Source organism: Cervus canadensis, chromosome 1 (assembly GCF_019320065.1).
Source record: "Cervus canadensis isolate Bull #8, Minnesota chromosome 1, ASM1932006v1, whole genome shotgun sequence".
In the NCBI taxonomy this organism is placed as follows: domain Eukaryota; kingdom Metazoa; phylum Chordata; class Mammalia; order Artiodactyla; family Cervidae; genus Cervus; species Cervus canadensis.
Window position 1 is genome coordinate 74,362,691 of NC_057386.1, and position 15,805 is coordinate 74,378,495.

General features: G+C 37.6%; 1 protein-coding gene across 7 annotated transcripts in view; it reads left to right on the plus strand.

The window, feature by feature from the left end:
• The window catches only part of INPP4B (inositol polyphosphate-4-phosphatase type II B), an 885,859-nt gene that overhangs the window by 724,211 nt on the left and 145,843 nt on the right, over window positions 1–15,805 (plus strand). The window lies entirely within an intron of this gene.

Genomic DNA, 15,805 nt, shown 5'->3' on the forward strand with positions numbered 1-15,805 from the left:
GGGTGTCAAGGAACATTCCCAGGCTTCTGTCAATGCACCTGGACAGGGTGGTGCCATTCACTGCACCTTGGCTTGGGGACTCTAGCAACATAGAGCAGCTGAAAGGAAGAGACAGACAGAGAAGAGCAGAGAAAGAGAAAGAAGGGATAAAGGATGAGAGCCAGATTGGGAGGACACTTGTTTGCTGTGTCAAGTCTTGACAGCTCATCATATAGGCTAAAGGATGGCAAGTTTGGTCTGGAGAGGAACGTGATCAGATGTGCATTTTGAGTTACTATGTGGAGAGAACTAACAAGAGCAAACAGGCTACTACAGTAGTACTGATGGGAGGAAATGGGTGAGTACAGAGTTGAAGATTTAAGGACATTTTTATAGGATTTAAATGCAAGTGGATGAGGAATTGCAGTAACTTGGCAGGGTTGAAAGGCTCTTAGGTTTTTGGTTAATTTCACTGGGTGAATGGCTGGGTCACTCGGAAGGGGAATCTAGAAATTTCACCCTTTGTTTCCAGTGCTTGCTTAATAAGATCAGTCGTCTATATTCAAAATGAAAGGAACTTGGGGGAAATAAAATTACTGAGTCTGCCTTTTTTGCAGTAATCTTTTAGGACTTAGAATTTACAAAGAATCTCAGAGATTACAAATTCCCCTATTTATCAGTGAGAATAATGATTTTCAAAGACTGAATTGCTCATGCAGCTAATGATGTAGCTGGAAAATCATACTTCTGTGGCCACTCAGATTCTGTATGCATTCATCTTCATGCTATCAGTAGCTTTTCAGCATGAAATGTATATGCTCTTAACAAACGAATAATGTTAGTTTACAGATGACCTTTGTAGGAATTGAAGAGAAATTTTTAAAACTTTGATCTATTCAACTCTTTTTGGGCCGTTATGAGAACAATAAAATGTTCAAAGTAAATTACATTATCTATACTATAAAAAAGGATGCTTGACTTGATACAGTAATTTTGCATGCATATCAGTTCCTATTTTAATCCATTCCTATATAGTAAGCAGTAAAAATATTTCTAAGACCCTAGCCTCACAGAGGGGCTTCCCAGGTGGCGCTACTGGTAAAGAATCTGCCTGCCAATGCAGAAGACACAGATACGCACATTTGATCCCTGGGTTGGGAAGATACCGTGGGGCAAGAAATGGCAACCCTCTCCAGTATTCTTGCCTGGAAAATTCCATGGGCAGAGGAGCCTGGTGGACTACAGTCCATGAGGCCACGAAGAGTCAGGCAGGACTGAGCGCATGCATGGGCGCACGCACACGGACACACACACACAGACTCACCGGTTCTCTGTCTGCAACCTTCCAAAATACACCTCAGGAAAACCGCTTATTTAGGAATATACATATAATACAAATAACTTTTAAAAAGGCAAATATTTCAGGTGTTTATAGAGTCTATTCATAATAGTAAAATATTAGAAACATCTTGAAAGAATATATTTATGCAAGCTATTCTGCATCACTAAAGTGGAACACTGTATAGGCATTTCAATTAGTATATGGATTATTAGGTATCTAGAGATGTGTATGACTATACAGTGGAAGTGAGAAATAGATTTAAAGACTAGATCTGATAGAGTGCCTGATGAACTATGGATGGAGGTTCATGACGTTGTACAGGAGACAGGGATCAAGACCATCCCCATGGAAAAGATGTGCAAAAAAGTAAAATGGTTGTCTGAGGAGGCCTTACAAATAGCTGTGAAAAGAAGAGAAGTGAAAAGCAAAGGAGAAAAGGAAAGATATCCCCATTTGAATGCAGAGTTCCAAAGAATAGCAAGGAGAGATAAGAAAGCCTTCCTCAGGGATCAATGCAAAGAAATAGAAGAAAACAACAGAATGGGAAAGACTTGAGATCTCTTCAAGAAAAATTAGAGATACCAAGGGAAAATTTCATGCAAAGATGGGCTCAGTAAAGGACAGAAATGGTATGGACCTTACAGAAGCAGAAGATATTAAGAAAAGGTGGCAAGAATACAAAGAAGAACTGTACAAAAAAGATCTTCACGACCCAGAATATGACAATGGTGTGATCACTGCCTAGAGCCAGATGTCCTAGAATGTGAAGTCAAGTGGGCCTTAGAATGCATCACTACGAAGCCAGTGGAGGTGATGGAATTCCAGTTGAGCTATTTCAAATCCTAAAAGATGATGCTTTGAAAGTGCTGCACTCAATATGCCAGCAAATTTGGAAAACTCAGCAGTGGCCACAGGACTGGAAAAGGTCAGTTTTCATTCCAATCCCCAAGAAAGGCAATCCCAAAGAATGTTCATACTACCACACAATTGCACTCATCTCACATGCTAGTAAAGTAATGCTCAAAATTCTCCAAGCCAGGCTTCAGCAATACATGAACCGTGAACTTTCGGATGTTCAAACTGGTTTTAGAAAAGGCAGAGGAACCAGAGATCAAATCGCCAACATCTGCTGGATCATCGAAAAAGCAAGAGAGTTCCAGAAAAAACATCTATTTCTGCTTTATTGACTATGTCAAAGCCCTTGACTGTGTGGATCACAATAAACTGTGAAAAATTCTGAAAGAGATGGGAATACCAGACCACCTGACCTGCCTCTTGAGGAACCTGTATGCAGGTCAGGAAGCAATAGTTAGAACTGGACATGGACTAACAGACTGTTTCCAAATAGGAAAAGGAGTACGTCAAGGCTATATATTGTCACCCTGCTTATTTAACTTCTATGCAGAGTACATCATGAGAAACCCTGGGCTGGAAGAAGCATAAGCTGGAATCAAGATTGCCAGGAGAAATATCAATAACTTCAGATATGCAGATGACACCACCCTTATGGCAGAAAGTGAAGATGAACTAAAAAGCCTCTTGATGAAAGTGAAAGAGGAGAGTGAAAAAGTTGGCTTAAAGCTCAACATTCAGAAAACTAAGATCATGGCATCTGGTCCCATCACTTCATGGGAAATAGATGGGGAGACAGTGGAAATAGTGTCAGACTTTATTTTTCTGGGCTCCAAAATCACTGCATATGGTGATTGCAGCCCTGAAATTAAAAGACACTTACTCCTTGGAAGGAAAGTTATGACCAACCTAGACAGCATATTAAAAAGCAGAGACATTACTTTGCCAACAAAGGTCCGTCTAGTCAAGGCTGTGGTTTTTCCAGTGGTCATGTATGGATGTGAGAGTTGGACTGTGAAGAAAGCTGAGCACTGAAAAACTGATGCTTTTGAATTGTGGTGTTGGAGAAGACTCTTGAGAGTCCCTTGGACTGCAAGGAGATCCAACCAGTCCATCCTAAAGGAGATCAGTCCTGAATATTCATTGGAAGGAGGGATGCTGAAGCTGAAACTCCAATACTTTGGCCACCTCATGCGAAGAGTTGACTCATTGGAAAAGACACTGATGCTGGGAAGGATTGGGGGCAGGAAGAGAAGGGGACGACAGAGGATGAGATGGCTGGATGGCGTCACCGACCCGATGGACGTGAGTTTGAGTAAACTCCAGGAGTTGGTGATGGACAGGGAGGCCTGGCGTGCTGCAATTCATGGGGTCTCAAAGAGTCGGACATGACTGAGCGACTGAACTGAACTGAACGGAGAGGTGTATATAAAATGTATTTTCAAGAAAACATGAAATCGTGTATACACAGGGGAGATGCATCTGTGAATGTTTTGGAATGGATAACAAATTTACTTAGAGTGGTAGAGGTAGACAGAGAGTCCTATTTCCTTTAGGACTTTCTTCTTTGTTTTCTGTCTTTCCTTTTCTTTTTTTTTAATGTAGTTATGGAATAAGAGAAATGTCTTTCTCAAACCCTTTGCCCCTAATACTTTCAGCAAATATGCAAAAACTAGGTATCATGAAAAAGATCTTCAAAAACAAAATACCTCGAAAATTTACAATGTGACATTCTTTTACATTGTTCTTTTTTTTAATTTATTTTTTAATTTGAGCTTAATTGCTTTACAATGCTGTGTTAGTTTCTGATGTACAAGAAGGTGAATCAGTTATAAGTATACATATATCCCCTCCCTCTCGTTGCTCTTAAACAGAGTTCTGACCTCTTAGAAATGTAAAGACCTATAGTACTGAGTAGTCAGTAAACAAACCCTGAAACTGTGGTTACCTGGGCAATTTTTGCACACATTTAGAATGTAGAGCCTTAGATTTTCAAGTTCTTATGGGAAGCAGCTATTTATCCCCCTTTTTCTTCTTCTCTGCTACCAGCCCTGTCTATAGCATTTAGGGGATAGGCATCTTCACACTCATCCAGTGATTATCTTGCTGAACAACTCTAACCTTTTGCTTTTCTCTGAGCATTGACTGAGTAGCAGTCATTAAATATTTGTCGAAAACAATTGATGATGAAATGATTTTCAAACTCTTTCTTATGTCTAATATGTTGTTATAACATAGAATTATACATCTTTTTAATGAGCTTTGTTTTAATTAGGTGAGACCTTTCCAATTATATTTTGTTTCAATATTTATATGCTGTACCTACCAATATGTTTCTAACTAAGAGATATTTTCTGTGTTAGCTAAGGGATTGTAATTTTTTCAAACTTAAAATGGATCAATACCATGTTCATGAAATCAGCTCTCTGAAGAACAAATATTATTCCATTGTATAGATTTAGGAATTGAAACCTCAGTAGATGAAGTAACTTAGTGTAGAACATACAACTGTTATATAGATGGTAGAACCAGGATTCAAATGCAGGTTATTATTATTATACAGTTTGAAATCTTAATGATGTTTTATGAACATTTGCTACCTTATGAACATGGTATTGGAGAACGGTAGTAAAACATCATTAACAGTTCAAACTGTATTTGAATCCTGTGTTCAAACCTGCATTTGAATCCTGGTTCTAACATATATAGTAGTTGTATGTTCTAGATCACATTATTAACCTACTGAGGCTTCAGTTCCTAAATCTATATAATGGAATAATATTTGTTCTTCAGAAAGTTGTTGTCATGACTAAATAAAATAATCCCTGAAAGGAAATTAGCATAATTCTAGCCCTATATTATAGACCCAATAATTATTAGCTATTAAAATGAGAGAGAGAGACTTGGATTTTTAGTATAAATTCTACAGTATAAATTATTGGCTTTTTTAAAGCTCCTCCATAAAAATATCAGACTTAACAGGGAAAAAAATGAAATGGGTCCTAAATAAACCTCCTGTTTTCCTGTACTTTTATCCCAGAATCATAATTACCAGCATTAGAACATCATATGCTGGGAACATTTGAGTTTTTCTCCTAGCTTAGTGAAAGTGAAATCACTCAGTTTGTCCCACTCTTTGCGACCCCATGGACAGTAGCCTACCAGGCTCCTCTGTCCATGGGGTTCTCCAGGCAAGAATACTGGAGTGGGTTGCCATTTCCTTCTCCAGGGGCTCTTCCCAACCCAGGGATCAAACCCAGGTATCCCGCATTGCAGGCAGACGCTAGCTTAGTTGAAGTATAATTGACAAATAAAATGTTTATATATTCAAGGTGTATAACTTGATGTTTTGATATATGTAAATATTGTGAAATAATCACTGCAATCAAGCTAATTAGCCTATCCATCATTCCACATAGTTAGCATTTTCTTTTCTTTTTTTGTGTGTGTGGTGAGAACACTTAAAATTTAACCTTTTAGCAAGTTTCAAGAACACTGCAGCATTGTCAACGCATCACCAGGCTGTACCTTAGGTCTTGGGAACTAAACATCTTGCATAAATGAAACTCCATACCCCTTGACCAGTATCCGACCAGTATCTCCCCATTTCCTTCCTCAGCCCCTGGGAACCAGCACTCTACTCTCTATTCCTGTAGTATAATTTGCATACCATGCCATTGACCTATTTTAAGCATACAGTTCAGGAACTTTTAGTAAATTTGTACAACTGTGTGATCCTTATCACAATCCAAACTTAGGGCATTTCCATAATGCCTAAAAATATCCCTCAGGCCCATTTGCAGTCAGGGGAACACTTGCCTCTGGATATATTTGGGAATGGTTTCTATTCTCTTTTTTTTTTTTCAATTTATTTATTTAATTGGAGGCTAATTGCTTTACAATTTTGTAGTGGTTTTTGCCATGCATTAACATGAATCAGCCATGGGTGTACATGTGTCCCCCATCCTGAACCCCCTTCCCACCTCCCTCCCCATCCCATCCCTCAAGGTTGTCCCAGTGCACCAGCTTTGAGTGCCCTGTTTTATGGATCGAACTTGGACTGGTGATCTATTTCACATATGGTAATATACATGTTTCAATGATATTCTCTCAAATCATCCCATCCTCACCTTCTCCCACAGAGTCCAAAATTCTGTTCTTTATATCTGTGTCTCTTTTGCTGTCATCATTACATCTTTCTAAATTCTATATATATGTGTGTTAATATACTGTATTGGTGTTTTTCTTTCTTACTTCACTCTGTATAATAGGCTCCAATTTCATCCAACTTATTAGAACTGGTTCAAATGTGTTTTTTTTTTAATAGCTGAGTAATATTCCATTGTGTGTATGTACCACAGCTTTCTTATCAATTCATTTTGCTGATGGACATCTAGGTTGCTTCCATGTCCTAGCTATTGTAAACAGTGCTGCGATGAACATGGGGGTACACGTGTCTCTTTCAATCCTGGTTTCCTTGGTGTGTGTGCCCAGTAGTGGGATTGCTGGATAATATGGCAATTCTGTTTCCAACTTTTTAAGGAATCTCCACACTGTTCTCCATAGTGGCTGTACTAGTTTGCATTCCCGCCAACAGTGTTAGAGGGTTCCCTTTTCTCCACACTCTCTCTAGCATTTATTGCTTGTAGACTTTTGGATAGCAGCCATTCTGACTGGTGTGAAATGGTACCTCATTGTGACTTTGATTTACATTTCTCTGATAATGAGTGATGCTGAGCATCTTTTCATGTGTTTGTTAGCCATCTGTATATCTTCTTTGGAGAAATGTCTGTTTAGGTCTTTGGCCCATTTTTTTTGATTGGGTCATTAATTTTTCTGGTATTGAGCTGCATGAGCTACCTGTATATTTTTGAGATTAATCTTTTGTCAGTTGCTCCATTTCCTATTATTGTCTTTCATTCTGAAGGCTGTCTTTTCACTTTGCTTATAGTTTCCTTCATTGTGCAAAAGCTTTTAAGTTTCATTAGGTCCCATGTGTTTATTTTTACTTTTATTTCCACTACTCTGGGAGGTGGGTGATAGAGAATCCTGCTGTGATTTCTGTCAGAGAGTGTTTTGCCTATGTTCTCCTCTAGGAGTTTTATAGTTTCTTGTCTTACATTTAGATCTTTAATCCATTTTGAGTTTATTTTGTGTATGGTGTTAGAAAGTGTTCTAGTTTCACTCTTTTACAGGTGGTTGACCAGTTTTCCCAGCACCACTTGTTTAAAAAATTGTCTTTTCTCCATGGTATATTCTTGCCTCCTTTGTCAAAGATAAGGTGTCCATGGGTACATGGATTTATCTCTGGGCTTTCTATTTTGTTCCATTGATCTATATTTCTGTCTTTGTGCCAGTACCATACTGTCTTGATGATTGTAGCTTTGTAGTATAGTCTGAAGTCAGGCAGGTTGGTTCCTCCAGTTCCATTTTTCTTTCTCAAGATCGCTTTGGCTATTCGAGGTTTTTTGTATTTCCATACAAATTGTGAAATTATTTGTTCTAGTTCTGTGAAAAATACCATTGGTAGCTTGTAGGGATTGCATTGAATCTATAGGTTGCTTTGGGTAGTATACTTATTTTCACTACATTAATTTTTCCAATCCATGAACATGGTATATTTCTCCATCTATTTGTGTCATCTTTGATTTCTTTTATCATTTATAGTATTCTATATGTAGCTCTTTTGTTTCTTTAGGTAGATTTATTCCTAAGTGTTTTATTCTTTTCATTGCAATGGTAAATGGAATTGTTTCCTTAATTTCTCTTTCTGTTTTCTCATTGTTAGTGTATAAGAATGCAAGGGATTTCTGCATGTTAATTTTATATCCTGCAACTTTACTATATTCACTGATTGGCTCTAGTAGTTTTCTGGTGGTGTCTTTAGGGTTTTCTATGTAGAGGATCATATCATCTGCAAATAGTGAGAGTTTTACTTCTTGTTTTCCAATCTGGATTTCTTTTATTTCTTTTTCTTCTCTGATTGCTATAGCTAAAACTTCCAAAACTATGTTGAATAGTAGTGGTAAGAGTGGGCACCCTTGTCTTATTCCTGACTTTAGGGGAAATGCTTTCAATTTTTCATCATTGAGGATAATGTTTGCTGTGGGTTTATCATATATGGCTTTTATTATGTTGAGGTATGTTTCTTCTATGCCTGCTTTCTGGAGGGTTTTATCATACATGGATGTTGAATTGTGCATGTTTTGAGATAATCATATGGTTTTTCTTTTTCAATTTGTTAATGTGGTGTATCACACTGACTGATTTGTGAATATTGAAGAATCCTTGCATCCCTGGGATAAAGCCCACTTGGTCATGATGTATGATCTTTTTAATAGGTTGTTGGATTCTGTTTGCTAGAATTTTGGGGTTGAGAATTTTTGCATCTATGTTCATCAATGATATTGGCCTGTAGTTTTCTTTTTTGTGGCATCTTTGTCTGGTTTTGATATTAGGGTGATGGTGGCCTCATAGAATGAGTTTGGCTGTTTACCTTCCTCTGCAATTTTCTGGAAGTGTTTGAGTACGATAGGTGTTAGCTCTTCTCTAAATTTTTGGTAGAATTCACCTGTGAAGTCATCTGGTCCTGGGCTTTTGTTTGTTAGAAGATGGTTTCTATTCTTATACCTTATCTTATAGGCTTTCCAGGTGGCTCAGTGGTAAAGAATCTGCCTGCCAAGCAGGAGATGAGAGTTCAATCAATCCCTGGGTTGGGAAGATTCCCTGGAGAAGAAAATGGCAACCTTCTCCAGTATCCTTGCCTGGAAAATCTCATGGACAGTGGAGCCTGGCAGGCTATAGTCCATGAGGTCACAAAGAGATGCAAATGACTGAGAGACTCAACGACAACCTTCTCTGTATTTTAATGAGGTGTATGAAAAATAATGCCCAGGATGGAGTTTAGAAAGTTTTTGGATGGAAGGGAATCAGGGGACCTGGTTTGGGTGCTTCTCCATTACAGGTCCACAGAAGAGTGAGCATGAAAATACCAGAAGCCAAACTAGGCAGAAATAGATCGATCAAACTCTTGGAAGTTGGAAAAAGAAATCAGGGCAAGTGAAACCATGGATAAATGGGAATAGGCCATGGAAGTGAAAACTCATTGAACTTTGTCAGATAATAGTGTCTGGGTGTCTTTTATTAGAGCAAGAATAGGACTAAGGAAAGAACATGTGTATATATGTATGTAGTATATATATGTTATATATTACACATATATTATACACACACACACATATGGTCCAAATGCTCAAAAAAATGGCAGATAAGAGCATTCAAACTGAAAAGTAAGATTGTAGGAACTAGTGTGGTCAGAGTCAGTAGTTACATTTTCTTTGAGGGCAAGTTGAGCTAAAATGAATTTTAGGTGTTTTTTTTTTTTTTCCCCCTTGATTAACATTACTTGTCACAGAGCTAATAAATAGCAGCATCAAGGCTTGTTCAAAAACTGATTCTAAAATTTCCAAGAAACAATATTTTTAAAAAGAGTATTTTCAGAGACAAACATCAATTTAAGTTTAGATTTTATAACTTGTTTAATTATACAAGTGAAGTCCACATGAGGTAAACAAAAGCAAATATTGTTTTCCTTCAGGTTCTTTTTTGTAAGCTACACTTCTAGCAAAAAGAATAAAAAGGGAAAAAAGAATGGAAAGGATGAATGGACGAAAGCAGAGCTATATGATTTCATTATGATTTTGTGTGTGTGTGTGTGTGTGTTACCTTCTACAATTTCCTGAAGCACGTTGTTAAACCCTGTGAAGCCAGAAGGCTATATTCAAATGCACTAAGGTGTACATTTTCGTTTATTATCCACATGGTTTTCTTCTCAGAACTGAAAGCATGTCTATCCCTCTCTCTGGATTCAGGAAATCATTTGTTTTTTCTAAAGCAGTGCTTGAGTAAGGGGAGAAAAAGAAGTGGAAATAGTCCTGTGAATTTTCCCAGGAGATTTAGTTCTGCAGCAGGAGTGAAAACACAGCACTCCATAGCAGTTTTTCCTAAGTTCATCCACCCTAATCCAGCCATGCCACTCCTCCTTCTGTTTTCTTCCTGTTTCCCTCCTTGCCACCTCATCCTGTCTCATCTGTATTTTTCCATGACTCCATTTGCTAAAATAGTAGCTCAATTGAGAAAATGGGTTAAGGAATGGAGATAGCAGCGGCCTGGAGGAAGGAAGGCACAGATAAACAGCTGAGCAAGTTCCCAAATTTGAGGCATGGGCAACAGGCTAAGAAAGAACTATTTTGTTCCTCTCTTCTTGCCTGCTTCCTGCCTTCATCCAACCTATGTGACTTAGTGACTAAACAACAACATAACCTAAACATGAGGCGAGGGTTTCAAAGTGTCAGTATAAGGACAGAGGAGGGAAACCAGTTTGTAGGCTATTGTGATAATCCTGGTGGTAGATGGTGGTGGCTTACAAAAGCATGGTTGCAGTGAGTGTGGAAATGAGCAGTTAGATTCTGCATATGTTTGGAAGAAGAAGGCAGAATTTTCTGGAAAATTTGGCACAAGTTAGGAGAGAAAGAGATGTTGGCCACATCAGATGAGCTTGGTGTGAGCTATGGTGGGGAGCTGTTATAGAGAATGGGGAGCAAGTCAGGAGTTTGGTTTGGGATATGATAAGTTGGGACTGTCAAGAGAAAAGTTTTTGCTTTTAATGGAGCTTAAGGAACAGTCTAGATGGGAATGAATGAATTTGAAAATCATTAATACAACTGAAGTTTATAAACCACAAGTTTAAATGAGATTACTTAGAAGGGACATGTTGATAAAAGCAAGGAAGTTTTCCAAGGACTGAGCCTTGGAACACGTAACACTAGTGTGTGTGTGCTAAATTGCATCATTTGTGTCCAACTCTGCAACCTTATGGACTATAGCCTGCCAGGCTCCTCTGTTCTTGGGATTTTCCAGGCAATAACACTGGAGAGGGTTGCCATGCCCTCCTCCAGGGGATCTTCCCAACCCAGGATTCAAACCCTTGTCTCTTCTGTCTCCTGCATTGGCAGGCAGATTCTTAACCACTAGCACCACCTGGGAATCGCAAGTAATACTAGAGGATGGGAAAATAAGAAGGACCAATGAGAAGTGACTGTGCTGGGATACACACAAAAACATACATCATTGTTTTAATCGTATTTCAGTTATCAATTCACATTTATAAATGTGAATATTATTTTACTATGTGCTTTATTTTTGTTTATACCTCAAAAATTATACCTACCTCTAATAACAATATGCTCATGAACATTTGAGTATGTGTATGTACATATGCTAATTAATAGGGTATTAAATAATTTAAGTAAATATATATTAAATCAAAGTGTATATTGTATATACATCCATCTATATACTTTAATTTACTATTTCATCAATATAAAACTATTATGATACTACTTTCAAATATTTTACCCATGATTTGCTATAATATTTATATCCTATTCAATATTTTTTGTCCAGGAAAACATTTTGTCTTTGTCTGGTTGATAGTTGATTCAAGTGTTTGGATTCAGTTTAAATTTCAGACCACTATAAAATAGAATTTAGCTATATTCTTTTTATCTCAATAATTAAATTATACTCATAACTTTCTATTTAAAAAGCTTTAACTGTTAAAATAAATAACATGTGTAAAGAGTAAGGCAATGAATAGGTAGATGAGATTTATGTGCACTTAAATTTATTTTGTGGGTTATAATTTTTTTTCATACCATACTATTTCAAATTGGACACCAACATTGGCTTTTATTGTGGAAAATGAGTTTTTCGGCCTTACTAGGTGAGATGCTCATCATTAAAAGGCTTAACCAGGAGAACGAATGCCTTCTACACAACTCTGTTCAAATAGAAACTGACTCAGGAGCCTGGGACAGGAGTTCGGTTATGCCACATGATGGGATGGTGATTGAAGAATGCATTAGGGACGGAGAGGAAGAAGGTGGGAATATATTGGGAGGGAAAAGATGAAAAGGTGATGGAAAAGTTTGGTGGAACCAACACTCATAATGAGAAGTGAACCAAAGCAATTTGTGCTGAATATAGGCAACAGAAACAGACTCACAGACCTAGAAAACAGGTCTTAACCACTGTTAACTGGTAACCACTTGTGGTTGCCAAGGAGGTGGAGGCGACAGGTAGAATGGGGGTTTGGAGTTAGCAACTGCAAACCAGTATATATAGAATGGGTAAACCACAGGGTCTTACTGTAGCACAGGGAACTATATTCAATCCTGTGATAAATCATAGTGGAAAAGAATATGAAAAAATATATGCCTATATGTAACTGAATCACTTTGTGGTAGAGCAGAAATTAACATTGTAAATCAACTCTACTTCAATTTTTAAAACAAGTAAAAATAAGACTAATATTGAACAGAATTGTGAGCATAAAGTAGGTGTACAGAAGTTGCCTTAGAGAAGGAACTTTGATCGGAGTCATTGTGTAGTGTGATCAGAGGTGTAGAGAACAGCTTACAAAACAGTGGCAGTGCATGTCTCTAAAATGTGCTTCACTGTTCACCTGCATCAGGATTTCCCAAGGTGCTTGTTAGGAAAGCTGCAACCCACTGCAGCAGAATCTGTTGGTGTTGCCAGGGCACCTGCATTCTTTATTAAAAATACCCAGGCCCTGACATCATCCTCAAGTGAATCTTATGCCTGTTAAAATTTGAGCACCACTGAACTAGACTATAAGGAAAGAATATGCAAGAAATAAATCTTGACAATGTATTCTCTCCAGTGGAGAGGAGACTGTCAGGGAATTTGCAGAGTAAGAAATGTGTAGATAAAATAACGAAAATGGAAAATGTTCAGAAATAAAGTAACAGTGAACTGCCAGGGAAGTATGGCATGAGTCAAGGAGGAAGGTCATGGTGACAGAGGTCAAAAAAAGGGCATGGACTGGGACTTCCCTGGTGGTCCAGTGGGTAAGACTTCTTGTTCCCAATGCAGAGGGCCTGGGTTCCACCCCGGGTCAAGGAACTGTTATAAATTCCACATGCCACAGTGAAGATCGAAGATCCTGAGTGTCACAACTAAGACTTGGCCCAGTCAAATAAATAAGCAAATAAAAATTTAAAAAAATAACAATAATAATAATAAAAGAGTGCATGGGAGTGAACACATGAGAGGCCAGGAATGATGCACTCAGAAAGAGGACAGATCTGTGAAGATAAGGTGGGAAGACCACACTGGCTTTCCTGAGCTAAGCCATGGGAGACCTGTCCATCTCCATAAGATGAAGCCAGAAAGCAATAGAAGAGCAGATCAGTTAAAATGGACCACGGAGCAGCCCCCACAGGCTGTTTTCTGTATATGGTCCTTAATAAGTCCTATTCTCGGCTGTCAAAAATGCTGGGTATTAAACATCATCCCCACCCTGGTGACACATCAGTAACTTTGTGTATTTTTTTCATTGAAGTATAGTTAATTTACAATGTTATGTTACTTTTTTCACTGTACAGCAAAGTGATTCATTTACACACACACATTCTTTTTCAGATTCTTTTCCCTTATAGGTTATTAGAAAATATTAAGAACAGTTCCCTGTCCCTGTTGGTTATCTATTTTATATTTAGTAGGGGGTATGAACTGAGTGGGTATGTCAATATTTTTAGATAATAATTTTTTTTTGAAGTAATAACACAGAGTTGTTTGATTTACTAAAGACTCTGGTGAATTTAATTTTGTATCCAGTCTGAGTACAGGTGAGTAGGAGGACATTCCAGTTCATGATTTTTGTTAAAGGCCTCAGCACAGTCTCCCAGGAGATCAGAACCAGAAAGAGAGATAATTGTCAGGGACTATTGTTTTCTCTCTCTTCCTCACCATTGTTACTTGTCATCTGCTTCGGTTTGCATTAAAATAAGTGGTGTGCTTTATTTTTAAACTCCTGCTTCTGAAATGTAAAAAAAAAAAAAAAAAAAAAAAACTTTGAGTACAAAATTAAAAGCAAATTCTCATCATGTTTCTTAGCCTTTATAAACCTGTATCCTTCATTAAGCTTCTTGTCCTGTCTCCCAAATAGTCCAAGCAACCAAGGACATTTTAAATATAATTGTGAAAAAAGTCAATAAAATACTAGATTTATTGTATTGTCTCCCTAAAGAAACAGATACTTTGTTCTGTAAATCATTAGTGTAAAGGGAAGGGAGAGTTCTTCCTAGATGTTAATTTTTCTTATTGAATGCTAATATTTTGAAATAAGAAATGGAAAGAATTATGAGGACCTACTGTATAGCACAGGAACTCTGCTAATGTTATGTGGCAGCCTGGATGGGAGGGGAATTTGGGGGAGAATGGGTACGTATAGATGTAAGGCTGAGTCTCTTTGCTGTGTATCTGATACTGTTACAACATTGTTAACTATATTCCAACATACCTATAGCTGATTCATGTTGATGTTTGGTAGAAACCAATGCAATTCTGTAAAGCAATTATCCTTCAATTACAAAAATAAATTTTTTTAAATGGAAAAAAGAATAGAAGAAAAATGAAATTATGGGAATGTTAATAATTGAGCTGGTAAATGTAAAGAGAATATTCAATATACTCAACAGGGGTTGCAAGGTGAAATCCAGCAAAGGGTTTATGTGCCCATGGGTCATAAAGCCAAACTCAACTCTGACAGCAAAGTAAGGATTTATTGCCGAACACCAAGGAGGAAGTGGCAGGCAAGCCTCAGAGCCACTCCATCTTGGTCTTTGAGTTTGGGATTTTTTTTTTAAAGGGGAAGAAGAAAGGGCCAGGATAATAAAAAGAAAGGGCCAGGAAGAAGAAAGGGCCAGTTTTGGGAGTTCAGGGTATCTCTGGTTTATGATTCTCCGGCCAGGTGGTCCATAACTTGAGCCTGTTAGTTCATCTTGCCCTGGAGAAACAACCTGAGTTTGTAAGTTAATGATAATATCTCCAACAATTATAGTATGTTGACAGGGGTACAGACAACAGCAATTTTAATCAACTGACTGGTTGATAAACGCAAGATTAAAGTCAAAGAGGACAAGAATGGGTATCAAATTTTGAATAGAGATAGGAATCGTAAACTCTGTAAGGGAACTTTGTTTTAGGAAGACTTAGTTTCAGTGGCATAATGAAAAAAAGCACTGATGGTTGGATATAAAGGGATATAACCAAGTATTGCACCCACCATGTAAATGTACCAACCGTGGCCACTCTTCTTTTTCTTTGAAGTTTTGCTGGAATGTCTCCTTCATCTTTCTTAATGCAACTGGACAAAGACTTCATCATTTGATGGAAATCTTACCCCTATAATGTGTTTATCCAATTCTTAAAACATGATTATAAAAGTCAGTAATTCTTTCATTTGTAGTCAGTTTTAGATATTTTTGCAAATCAAATGAGAAAACTGCAAGGTGAACAAAAAGAGTGGTGAAAAAAATAGCATAATGGAATTTTTATGTCATCAATGTCCCTTTTCTATACAACAAAATTCTCCATATGCTCACTTGGCCTTAATTTATATTCTCCCTATTTCTCAGCTGTTAGAATTTGTGCCCTCTGCCCTATCATGGGGAAAATATACATAGTAATTATTAAATGCTTGCTCTGTGTCATGCACTTTTTAGGCATTTCACATGAATGATGGCCGACCTTACCCACCTCTTAGAA